Source organism: Oryx dammah, unplaced genomic scaffold (genome assembly GCF_014754425.2).
Source record: "Oryx dammah isolate SB20612 unplaced genomic scaffold, SCBI_Odam_1.1 HiC_scaffold_1, whole genome shotgun sequence".
NCBI lineage: Eukaryota > Metazoa > Chordata > Mammalia > Artiodactyla > Bovidae > Oryx > Oryx dammah.
Genome location: NW_024070185.1, coordinates 94,165,542 through 94,178,682, shown reverse-complemented (window position 1 = coordinate 94,178,682; position 13,141 = coordinate 94,165,542).

Here is a 13,141-nt window from a genome sequence, read left to right as displayed (position 1 = left end):
AACAGCAGGGAAGCCAGTACTTTCACAGATACTCTGAAAATCACAATTGCTATAAAATACATGAGATTTTACCTGAGGACCAATAAAGTACTTTCATTGTTAACCAATACTGAAAATTACAATTGCTATAAAATACATGAGATTTACCTGAGGACAAATAAAGTATTTTCTTTGTTAACCAATAGCTCAGGAGGTAAGAATAACAGTTACTAAGACTTGTGTATATTTTTTATAGATTATAAAATATGTCACACATAAAGATCATTTGATTTTCAGATTGTAAAACACCTTAATTCCATTACTTGGCCCACAGTGGGCTTTCAATAAATGTAGTTGCAAAGAAAAGAACTGAACAGAGTTAGGAATTGTTAGCCTTTTCAAACACATGAGAAAATGGATAAGTGACTTGCTAGGGGTAAATGACTTGCCCAGTTTCACATATAAGCTTTGATATGTTATTAAATTCTTTTACTCATCCATGAGTCTTTTAGAAATTATTTAATTCTATACTGCTATCAAGGAGTAACAGTAGACCATCTGATATACATAAAAATTGAATATTTTTTCCATTAAGATGCCTCTCCATCTTAGTCAAAAAACCTGGATTTGATCAATCTTGGTTTCCAGAATAGAACCCCTAAGAATTTAAATCCAGATTTTTTTGAATGATCCATATGCCTGAATCAGTTGTTTTTGTCAAACATCCATTACCTCATGGCCCAGATTTCCATAATTAAATGAGGTCAAATGAGAATATATGGAAACCGAAAAGCAGTGTGTTAATATTAGCTGTTACCAGTGAGATGTATTCCTCTTATAAATACAAAGATAGTAAAGAGCTTCCTTTATAAAAGAAAGAATTGTCCAGCCAGCTTACAAAAAAGTGTGTTACTGTACATCTTGAATATAGAAATTCAAAGACAAATATGATTGGTAATAACACTGTTATATTAGACTCTCTGACAAAATAAGCTTAAAGTTTGGAGTTTGATGTTTGAAAGGACAGTCAAATGTTACAGGCAATAAAGAACTCTTACAGATTTAGTCCATTATGAAAATCAAAGATTTACCCAGGCATAATCCTCTTAAAACATGATCATCTATGGTTTTCACATATTACAAACTCAGCCTCCTTGATGTCTTCAATCATTAAAAACTTAGTAAAAAAAAAATTATATAAGGCATTGGAAGGAATATATAGCATACTGTATTCAAAGAAAGGCATTTATTGAATGCCTACTAGGTGACTGATATCTGCAAAACAATCATTACTACCTCCATTTCACTGATGAGGAAACTGAGATTTAGATTCGTTAAGGCACTTATCAAAGATGATAAAGACAATAATTAACAAAGACATGCACTAAAGCACAAGTATTCCAATGTTGTGTCCCATATTAGTTTTTTCCTAAACTTCTCTGTAAGTTTCAAATTTGACCAATGTATAGATCCAGAATGGTAACACTAATAGCCTTTTGTTCTTTTCATTGTCTTTTATTAATGTAACTATTTTTAACATTTGCTTACACTTAATTTCTTAATCATTCTATTTTGTGTCTCTATTTAAGGATTCAGCTATTAAACATAATGAAAAGACTTCTGGTGTTCAGATGCCTTTTGTTTCAGATATCACTCTCAAGGCAACAAGAAATATGAACAACAGAATTCAAAATCTTTTCTGGATCAAACCTCAAAACATCTATAAAATCCCACTGTATACGATTAAAAGATGTTAAGATGTGGGATCAATGCAAGAAAAGAAGCCTGCAGGAGCAGATCTTAACATGTCAGGAGAGTACAACCACCAAAACAGATGGGGCACTGAAAAAAGCAAAACACAATTATCCCATCTTTGGGGAAAAAAATCAAGGGAACAAGATGCCCAGGCAATGAAGAGTACCAGAAAGTAAGTAAGCAAACAGACAGACATTCCTTTTCTGTAAAAAATAGTGCATTGATGAGTTGCAATGAAAAAGAAAAGTCAAAGGCTAAGGAAATAAAATGTCCAAAAAATTATCACAGAGACATAAACATACATATACACTCAGGGGTGGAAGATGGGAAGGAAAAGAGACAGAAAACTTTCACTTCATTGTGAAATAGGGAGACTCCTACTGGCCTGGGATAAATGACCTTGGTTCTTTTCCCATGAACTTCCTACACATGCAGTCCAAGAACTCAATAATTCATTTTATTCAAAAGTAAAAGCAATATTCAAAAAGAACCAAAGATTATTTAAGAAAAAAGGAAGAAATTGACAAACACACACATAAATGCATATATGGAAGAAATGTTAGTGGCTCAGATGGTAAAGAATCCACCTGCTATGTGTGAGACCTGGGTTCAACCCCTGGGTTGGTAAGATCCCACTCCAGTACTGTTGCCTGGAGAATCCCCATGGATAGAGGTGTGCCTGGTGGGCTATAGTTCATGGGGTTGCAAAAAGTCAGACTTGACTGAGCAACTAAGTACAGCACAGCACAGGAAACGTTAACAGGCAGAGGAAAATCATGATGAAAGCTATTGTGATGAATCAAAAAGCATTTTAAAAAATCAAAGAAACCAAAGTAAAAACTACAAGTTTAGGGAATATGTAACTGAATGATAAAAAAAGTAAAATAAGAGAGGTCAGAACTAAGAAAAGATGAAGAATAAAAAGCGTTAGGGCTTTCCTGGTGGTCCAGTGGTTGAGAATCTGCTTTGCATTGCATGGAACACGAGTTCGATGCCTAGTTCAGGAAGATTCCACATGTTGCAAAGCAACTAAGCCTGTGCACCACAACTACTGAGCCTGTGCTCTAGAGTCTATGAGCTGCAACTGCCGAGCCCATGTGCTGTAACTACTGAAGGCCATGTGCCCTAGAACCTGTGCTCTGCAACAAGAGAAGCCGCTGCAATGAGAGGCTCGTGACTATGGTACACAGTCCCCACTCATCACAACTAAAGAAAGTCCATCCACAGCAATGAAGACCCAGCACAGCCAAAAGTAAATAAATTAGCTAACAAATACATTTTTTAAAATTCTAAAAAAAGTAAAAGCATTAAAATAATGAAGACAATACTATAAACAATGCACACAAAAAAGAACAGTCTTATGAAAACACAGTAAGGAGTAAAGGATGATAAAATTGCAAAAAGTAAACAAAATTAAATTGAAACAATTCATAAAAGTAGCTTAGAAAAATTATATAAAAAATAAACTGAGGAGATCTTTCACACATGATTAATAATCCTAAAGAAAACAAAACACAAGGAAAAAAATTTAAGATATATTTCAAGAAAACCTTCAGAAAGAAAATAATGCTTATCCAAAAATTAAAACAGTCCATTCTAAGAAAATGAATATATTACAGGACAATGAATAAAAACATATCTCAATAACACTATTGCATGTCAAAAGAAATCTCTGGGTATTCAAACAAAATACTACCTATAATAATAAAACAAAACCAGCTAACCTTGGGTTTCTCAAAGGCAATCTTTAAGCATAAAATAAAGTTATAGCGAACACTATGCTTATCAAATCCTAGAGGAAGATTTGTGATAATTAAAGTAAAAAGATGAGAGAAAAACATTTGTAACTTGTAAAACCCAGGAAATATAAATTATATAAAAAGGAAAAGCCTAAGTAAATTAAGAAATGAATAACTATTAAGAAAAAGTCTGGCAGTGACCACCAAATACAGGTAGTCACAAGCCCAAGTCTAATGCAAACTAGTACAGCCACTATGGAGAACAGTGAGGAGATTCCTTAAAAAATTGCAAATAGAACTGCCTTATGACCCAGCAATCCCACTGTTGGGCATACACACAGAGGAAACCAGAATTGAAAGAGACACATGTACCCCAATGTTCATTGCAGCACTGTTTATAATAGCCAGGACATGGAAACAACCTAGATGTCCATCAGTAGATGAATGGATAAGAACGCTGTGGTACATATACACAATGGAATATTACTCAGCCATTAAAAAGAATACATTTGAATCAGTTCTGCTGAGATGGATGAAACTGGAGCCGATTATACAGAGTGAAGTGAGCCAGAAAGAAAAACACCAATACAGTATACTAACACATATATATGGAATTTAGGAAGATGGCAATGATGACCCTGTGTGCAGGACAGCAAAAAAGACACAGATGTGTATAGCGGACTTTTGGACTCAGAGGGAGAGGGAGAGGGTGTGATGATTTGGGAGAATGGCATTGAAACATGTATAATATCATGTAAGAATCGAAATGCCAGTCTATGTCTGATGCAGGATATGACACGCTTGGGGCTGACGCGCGGGGATGACCCAGAGAGATGTTGTGGGGAGGGGGGTGGGAGGGGGGCTCATGTTTGGGAACGCATGTACACCTGTGGTGGATTCATGTCAATCTATGCCAAAACCAATACAGAATTGTAAAGTAAAAATTAAAAATAAATAAATAAATTTAAAAATAAATAAATAAATAAAAACAACTGTGGAAATTATAAATATAAAATACAAATTTTAGAAACCATTATAATTTAGAAATACTTTTAAAATATATATTTAAGCACATAATATGAAAAGCATACATATAAGGTACCAGAAGAATCAGAAAACAAACAAGAAATAAGGATAGGAAAAAGTGAATATTGCTACTTTTATCACTGCTTAATATACTGTTGTTAAAAAAGAGAGAATTGAGTACTCATATAAAGTTACAGTTATGAAGGTAACAAATAGAACTTTAAACAAAATATAAACTTAAACTTATCATGGTGATCCAAGCCTATGCCCCAACCAGTAATGCTGAAGAAGCTGAAGTTGAACAGTTCTATGAAGACCTAAAAGACCTTTTAGAACTAACACCCAAAAATGATGTCCATTTCATTATAGGGGACTGGAATGCAAAAGTAGGAAGTCAAGAAACACCTGGAATAACAGGCAAATTTGGCCTTGGAATACAGAATGAAGCAGGGCAAAGGCTAAAAGAGTTTTGCCAAGAAAATGCACTGGTCATAGCAAACATCCTCTACCAACAACACAAGAGAAGACTCTACATATGGACGTCACCAGATGGTCAACACCGAAATCAGATTGATTATATGCTTTGCAGCCAAAGATGGAGAAGCTCCATACAATCAGCGAAAACAAGACCGGGAGCTGACTGTGGCTCATATCATGAACTCCTTATTGCCAAATACAGACTTAAATTGAAGAAAGTAGGGAAAACCACTAGACCATTCAGGTATGACCTAAATCAAATCCCTTATGACTATACAGTAGAAGTGAGAAATAGATTTAAGGGACTAGATCTGACAGACAGAGTGCCTGATGAAATATGGATGGGGGTTCATGACATTGTACAGGAGACAGGGATCAAGACCATCCCCATGGAAAAGAAATGCAAAAAAGCAAAATGGCTTTCTGAGGAGGGCTTACAAATAGCTGTGAAAAGAAGAGAAGCGAAAAGGAAAGATACTCCCATTTGAATACAGAGTTCCAAAGAATAGCAAGGAGAAATAAGAAAGCCTTCCTCAGCGATCAATGCCAAGAAATAGAGGAAAAAAACAGAACAGGAAAGACTAGAGATCTCTTCAAGAATTAGAGCTACCAAGGGAACATTACATGCAAAGATGGGCTCAATAAAGGACAGAAATGGTATGGACCTAACCAAAACAGAAGATATTAAGAAGAGGTGGCAAGAATACACAGAAGAACTGTACAAAAAAGATCTTCACAACTCAGATAAGCATGATGGTGTGATCACTAATCTAGAGCCAGACATCCTGGAATGTGAAGTCAAGTGGGCCTTAGAAAGCATGGCTCAGACGGTAAAGCATCTGTCTACAATGCAGGAGACCTGGGTTCGAGCCCTGGGTTGGGAAGATCCCCTGGAGAAGGAAATGGCAATCCACTCCAGTACTGTTGCCTGGAAAATCCCATGGACAGAGGAGCCTGGTACGCTGCAGTCTATGGGGTCGCAAAGAGTCTGACATGACTGAGCGACTTCACTCACTCACTCACTCACAAACAAAGCTAGTGGAGGTGATGGAATTCCAGTGGAGCTATTTCAAATCCTGAAAGATGATGCTGTGAAAGTGCTGCACTCAGTATGCCAGCAAATTTGGAAAACTCAGCAGTGGCCACAGGACTGGAAAAGGTCAGTTTTCATTCCAATCCCAAAGAAAGGCAATGCCAAAGAATGCTCAAACTACCACACAATTGCACTCATCTCACATGCTAGTAATGTTCAAAATTCTCCAAGCCAGGCTTCAGCAATATGTGAACCGTGAACTCCCTGATGTTGAAGCTGGTTTTAGAAAAGGCAGAGGAACCAGAGATCAAATTGCCAACATCCTCTGGATCATGGAAAAAGCAAGAGAGTTCCAGAAAAACATCTACTTCTGCTTTATTGACTATGCCAAAGCCTTTGACTGTGTGGATCACAATAAACTGTGGAAAATTCTGAAGAGATGGGAATACTGGACCACCTGACCTGCCTCTTGGGAAACCTGTATGCAGGTCAGGAAGCAACAGTTAGAGCTGGACATGGAACAACAGACTGGTTCCACATAGGAAAAGGAGTATGTCAAGGGTATATACTGTCACCCGGCTTATTTAACTTATATGCAGAGTGAAAGTGAAAGTGAAGTTGCTCAGTCGTGTCCGACTCTTTGCAACCCAGTGGATGGTAGCCTACCAAGCTCCTCTGTCCATGAGATTCTCCAGGCAAGAGTACTGGAGTGGGTTGCCATTTCCTTCTCCAGGGGATCCTCCCTACCCAAGGATTGAACCCGGGTCTCCTGCATTGCAGGCAGACGCTTTAACCTCTGAGCCACCAGGGAAGAGTACACCATGAGAAATGCTGGGCTGGAAGAAGCACAAGCTGGAATCAAGATTGCCGGGAGAAATATCAGTAACCTCAGATATGCAGATGACACCACCCTTATGGCAGAAAGTTAAGAAAAACTAAAAAGCCTCTTGATGAAAATGAAGGAGGAGAGTGAAAAAGTTACCTAAAGCTCAACATTCAGAAAACTAAGATCATGGCATCTGGTCCCATCACTTCATGGGAAATAGATGGGGTAACAATGGAAACAGTGTCAGATTTTATTTTTCTGGGCTCCAAAATCAGTGCAGATAGTGATTTCAGCCATGAAATTAAAAGACGCTTACTCCTTGGAAGAACAGTTATGAAGTCGCTCAGTCGTGTCCGACTCTTTGCAACCCCATGGACACCAGGCTCTTCTGTCCATGGGATTTTCTAGGCAAGACCCTGGAGTGGGTTGCCATTTCCTTCTCCAATGACCAACCTAGATAGTATATTAAAAAGCAGAGATATTACTCTACCAACAAAGGTCCATCTAGTCAAGGCTATGGTTTTTCCAGTAGTCATGTATGGATGTGAGAGTTGGACTATAAAGAAAGCTGAGTGCTGAAGAACTGATGCTTTTGAACTGTGGTGTTGGAGAAGACTCTTGTGAGTCCCTTGGACTGCAAGGAGATCCAACAAGTCCATCCTAAAGGACATCAGTCCTGGGTGTTCTTTGGAAGGACTGATGCTGAAGCTGAAACTCCAGTACTTTGGCCACCTCATGCAAAGAGTTGACTCATTGGAAAAGACCCTGATGCTGGGAGGGATTGGGGGCAGGAGGAGAAGGGGATGACAGAGGATGAGAGGGATGGATGGCATCACCTACTTGATGGACATGAGTTGGGGTGAAACTTGGGAGTTGGTGATGGACAGGGAGGCCTGGCATGCTGCGATTCATGGGGTTGCAAAGAATCGGACATGACTGAGCAACTGAACTGAACTGAAAACTTAAACAATTATCAAAAAGAAAACATGTGATTTTGGGAAAGATTTTTTTTAATGAATTAATAAAAAATGATGTGTATTTAATATTTCATTGCAAAATTAAGACTAGCCTATCTATTAAAGCCATTAATAAAAACAGGGCAAACTCACATATTAAGTAGGAAAAAAAAATTAATTCATAAAGAAAATATGACTACATACCCACACACAAAAATACATTATGTGTTAATTACATGTATGAATACATAAACAATATTCTCATATATAATTTTACAACTTAATAATAGGCAACCCAAATTAAAATGGGCAATCTGAAATTCATTTCTCAAAAAAAAAAAAAAAGCCACAAATTGCCAGTAATTACTAGAATGTGCCTAACATCATTAGCCATTAAGGGAAAATACGAATCAAAATCACCATTAGGTCTTACTTCACACTAACTACCATCAGTTCAGTTCAGTCGCTCAGTTGTGTCTGACTCTGTGACCCCCATGGACTGTAGCACACCAGGCCTTCCTGTCCATGACCAACTCCCGGAACTTACTTAAATTCATGTCCATTGCGTCGGTGATGCCTTCCAACCATCTCATCCTCTGTCATCCCCTTTTCCTCCCACCTTCGATCTTGCCCATCATCAGGGTCTTTTCCAATGAGTCAGTTCTTCTCATCAGGTGGCCAAAGTATTGGAGTTTCAGCTTCAGCATCAGTCCTTCCAATGATATTCAGGACTGACTTCCTTTAGGATTGACTGGTTGGACTACCATGATAATAATCAAAAATAGACACTAGCAAGTGTTGGCAAGTATGTGAAGATATTAGAGGCCCCATATATTGCGTGTGAGAATTTAAAATTATTCCCTTTGGGAAACAGTTTAATAGTTCCTCAAAATGCTAAATATAGAATTACCATATGATCAGGAAATTCCACTGCTCGGTATCTGCCCAAGAGAAATGAAAATACATATCCACAAAAATTTGTATACACAAATGTTGGTAGCAGCATTATTTATAATACCTAACAAGCAGAAACAATCCGAATTCCCATCAACTAAAGAACAGATCAATAAGATGTGGTATATCCATAAAAAGAATATTATTTGGCAACAAAAGAGATGATGTACTGATATACTATATAACATGAATGAAACTTGAAAACATGATGTTAACTGGAAGAAGCCAGTCACAAAAAACCATGTACTGCATCATCCATGTACATGAAATGTCAAGAATGGGTAAATTTTTATAGAGAGAGTAGATTAGTCATAAGTTACCTAGTGCTGGTTGGTGAGGAGGTAGGAAGTAGGGGGAAGCTGTGGGTAAATAGGGAGTGATGCTGATGAATATGTAGCTCCTTTTCGAGAGAATGAAATGTCCTAAAATTGTGGTGAGGGTTGCAAAAGTGTCTGTTAACACTAAAAACTATTTGATTGTGTATGTTAAATGGGCAGATTATTTGAAGTACTGGTTATATCTTAATAAAGCCATTAAAAATAAACTATCAGTTTATAAAAGAGGGCAAAGAACAAGTATATAGATGGGAAATTAGAATAAGAAACAGACCTCATATACAATTTTAAAGATTACAGAAGACCATTTTGTTTTGATTCTAGAAATTAACTAGAAAACCTGAATGCAATGGATCATTTTCTAGGAAAATAGAAATTACAAAAAAAAAAAAAGACAAATGAAATGTTGGAAAATCAAAATCATATGAGACACAGACAAAGTTGTCAAAAACTACTCAACCAGAGGATCAGAACCAAACATTCTATGTATATCTTGAATACTATTTAAACTGTTCAAGAGTAAAGAAAATACAAACACTCCTCATTTTTTATGAGGTCCCCAATCTAATGAATTTAATCAGTTCAGTTCAGTCGCTCAGTCGTGTCTGACTCTTCGTCTCCCCATGGACTGTAGCACGCCAGGCCTCCCTGTCCATCACAAACTCACAGAGCCTACCCAAACTCATGCCCATTGAGTTGGTGATGCCATCCAACCATCTTGTCCTCTGTCATCCCCTTCTCCTCCTGCCCCCAATCTTTCCCAACATCAGGTTTCAAATGAGTCAGTTGTTCTCATCAGGTGGCCAAAGTATTGGAGTTTCAGCTTCAGCATCAGTCCTCCCAAAGAATATTCAGGACTGATTTCCTTTAGGATGGGCTGGTTGGATCTCCTTGCAGTCCAAGGGACTCTCAAGAGTCTTCTCCAACACCACAGTTCAAAAACATCAATTCTTTGGCACTCAGCTTTCTTTATAGTCCAACTCTCACATCCATACATGCCTACTGGGAAAACCATAGCTTTGACTAGACGGACCTTTGTTGGCAAAGTAATGAATTTAATGAAAACTTTTAATTTTCATAATTAACAAAAATATTAATATCAAATCTAACAATGATAGCACCAGCCTCACTTATAAGAATTCATGAAAAAAATCCTAAATAAAATATAAACAAGCAGAAACCAGAAACACAAGTGGAAAATGAACCACAACCAAATTGGGATCATATCACAGATAGCTCAATGTTAGGAAATAGTATCATATTAAAAGATTAAAGGAGAAAAATATGATTATTTCTTTTGATGCTAAAAGGGCATCTAATCAAATTCAAAACTACTTTTGATTTTTATAACTTTTGTTAACATAGAAATTAATTGATACTTATAAGACATGATATATATGTGTGAGAGAAAAAGCAAATAACCATCAAACCTGCAAGTAAAACATTAAAAGCATTCTTAGCCAAGACAGAAAATCAGACAAACACGCCTAACAAGACATAGCCAAAATCTAGGCAACTTTAAAACTTACCAAAAACTCCAGAAGAAGGCTTGAATAAAAGAAAGGAATGCCCTATTCTTAGGTAGAAAGACACAATATTTTGAATATGTATATTATTTCTAGACACCTATAAATTTGACCTGTCCTAATAAGAATATAAACAGGACTTTTATTTTTACAATCAGACAAATTCTAAATTTCATGTAGAGAAAAAAAAATGAAAGAATATACAAGAAAATTCTGAAAAAGCAGTGAGGGAAAGCTACTCCTAAAAGATATTAGAAATATTTATATTTAATATATCATATATTTATGTTTAAACTAACATAATTAATTCAATGTAGTACTTGTGCATGAATGGAAAGTTTAGAAATAGAAAAACTATGTATAGGAATTTAGTATACAATTATATGATCATGTGAGGAAATGATGAATTGTTCAATAAATGAGTAACCTTCTAGGAAAAAAAATTTCCTTGCCACATAACTACTTTCATGATTTCCACCATAAATTATGGGTGGATAAATGGCTTAAGTGGCTGAAACTGCAAAATTCCATAAAGAAAACATCAATTTTTAAAATAATCTTAAAGATAAATCTCAATATGAAACTATGTATGAAAACTTAGTAATTATGAAAGTTAGTAATTATGATATGAAACTTAGTCATTATAAAAGACTGCAAAAAAATTAACAAAAATATTGCTATATCTTTCAAATTTTTATGCACGGCAAGTAAAAATTAAAGTTAAAAGACAAAAATTGGGTGGAAATAAATAACACATAGAAAGGCCATTTTTGTGTATAGACAGAGCTCCTGAAAGAAAATGGTCAACAAGAAAATATAAGAAAATGATCATTTTCTTACAGAAAAGTTCGGAAAGAACATGAACATGTTCTTCACAGAAGAGTAAATACAAAAGTTTTAGACATGGTAAAATGTTCAAATTCATCCACAATAAAAGAAATGCAAGTTGAATCTAAATGAGACAACATTCAACAGGAAAGTCAAAACTCATTCTAAAACTCTGTGTTTTTCACGGGATGGAAAACAGGGAAACTCTCCTATTTTGTTGGTAGGAATTTAAGTTAGTACTAGAACAGTTTCAGTTCAGTTCAGTTCAGTCGCTCAGTCGTCTCCGACTCTTTGCGACCCCATGAATCGCAGCACGCCAGGCCTCCCTGTCCATCACCATCTCCCGGAATTCACTCAGACTCATGTCCATTGAGTCCATGATGCCATCCAGCCATCTCATCCTCGGTCGTCCCCTTCTCCTCCTGCCCCCAATGCCTCCCAGCACCAAAGTCTTTTCCAATGAGTCAACTCTTCACATGAGGTGGCCAAAGTACTGGAGTTTCAGCTTTAGCATCAGTCCCTCCAAAGAAATCCAAGGGCTGATCTCCTTCAGAATGGACTGGTTGGAGCTCCTTGCGGTCCAAGGGACTCTCAAGAGTCTTCTCCAACACCACAGTTCAAAAGCATCAATTCTTCAGTGCTCAACCTTCTTCACAGTCCAACTCTCACATCCATACATGACCACTGGAAAAACCATAGCCTTGACTAGATGGACCTTTGTTGGTAAAGTAATGTCTCTGCTTTTTAATATGCTATCTAGATTGGTCATAAGTTTCCTTCCAAGGAGTAAGCATCTTTTAATTTCATGGCTGCAGTCACTATCTGCAGTGATTTTGGAGCCCCCCAAAATAAAGTCTGACACTGTTTCCATTATTTCCCCATCTATTTCCCATGATGTGATGGGACCAGATGCCATGATCTTCGTTTTCTGAATGTTGAGCTTTAAGCCAACTTTTTCACTTTCCTCTTTCATTATTATCAAGAGGCTTTTTAGTTCCTCTTCACTTTTCTGCCATAAGGGTGGTGTCATCTGCATATCTGAGGTTATTGAGATTTCTCCCAGCAATCTTGATCCCAGCTTGTGCTTCTTCCAGCCCAGAGCTTCTCATGATGTACTCTGCATAGAAGTTAAATAAGCAGGGTGACAATATACAGCCTTGACGTACTCCTTTTCCTATTTGGAACCAGTCTGTTGTTCCATGTCCAGTTCTAACTGTTGCTTCCTGACCTGCATATAGGTTTCTCAAGAGGCAGGTCAGATGGTCTGGTATTCCTATCTCTTTCAGAATTTTCCACAGTTTATTTTGATCCACACAGTCAAAGGCTTTGGCATAGTCAATAAAGCAGAAATAGATGTTTTTCTGGAACTCTCTTACTAGAACAGTTTAATAGACATTAAAAAGATACAATAAAAGACACCTTAAATTTCAAAACTGAAAACTGCCATACACTGCTGAGAGAAATTAAAGAAGACCTAAATGCATGAAGAGATATACTATCTTGCTCCTGCTGCTGCTGCTAAGTCGCTTCAGTTGGGTCTGACTCTGTGCGACCCCATAGACGGCAGCCCACCAGGCTCCCCCATCCCTGGGATTCTCCAGGCATGAACACTGGAGTGGGTTGCCATTTCCTTCTCTGATGCGTGAAAGTGAAGTTGCTCAGTCATGTCCGACCCTCAGCGACCCCATGGACTGCAGCCTTCCCGGC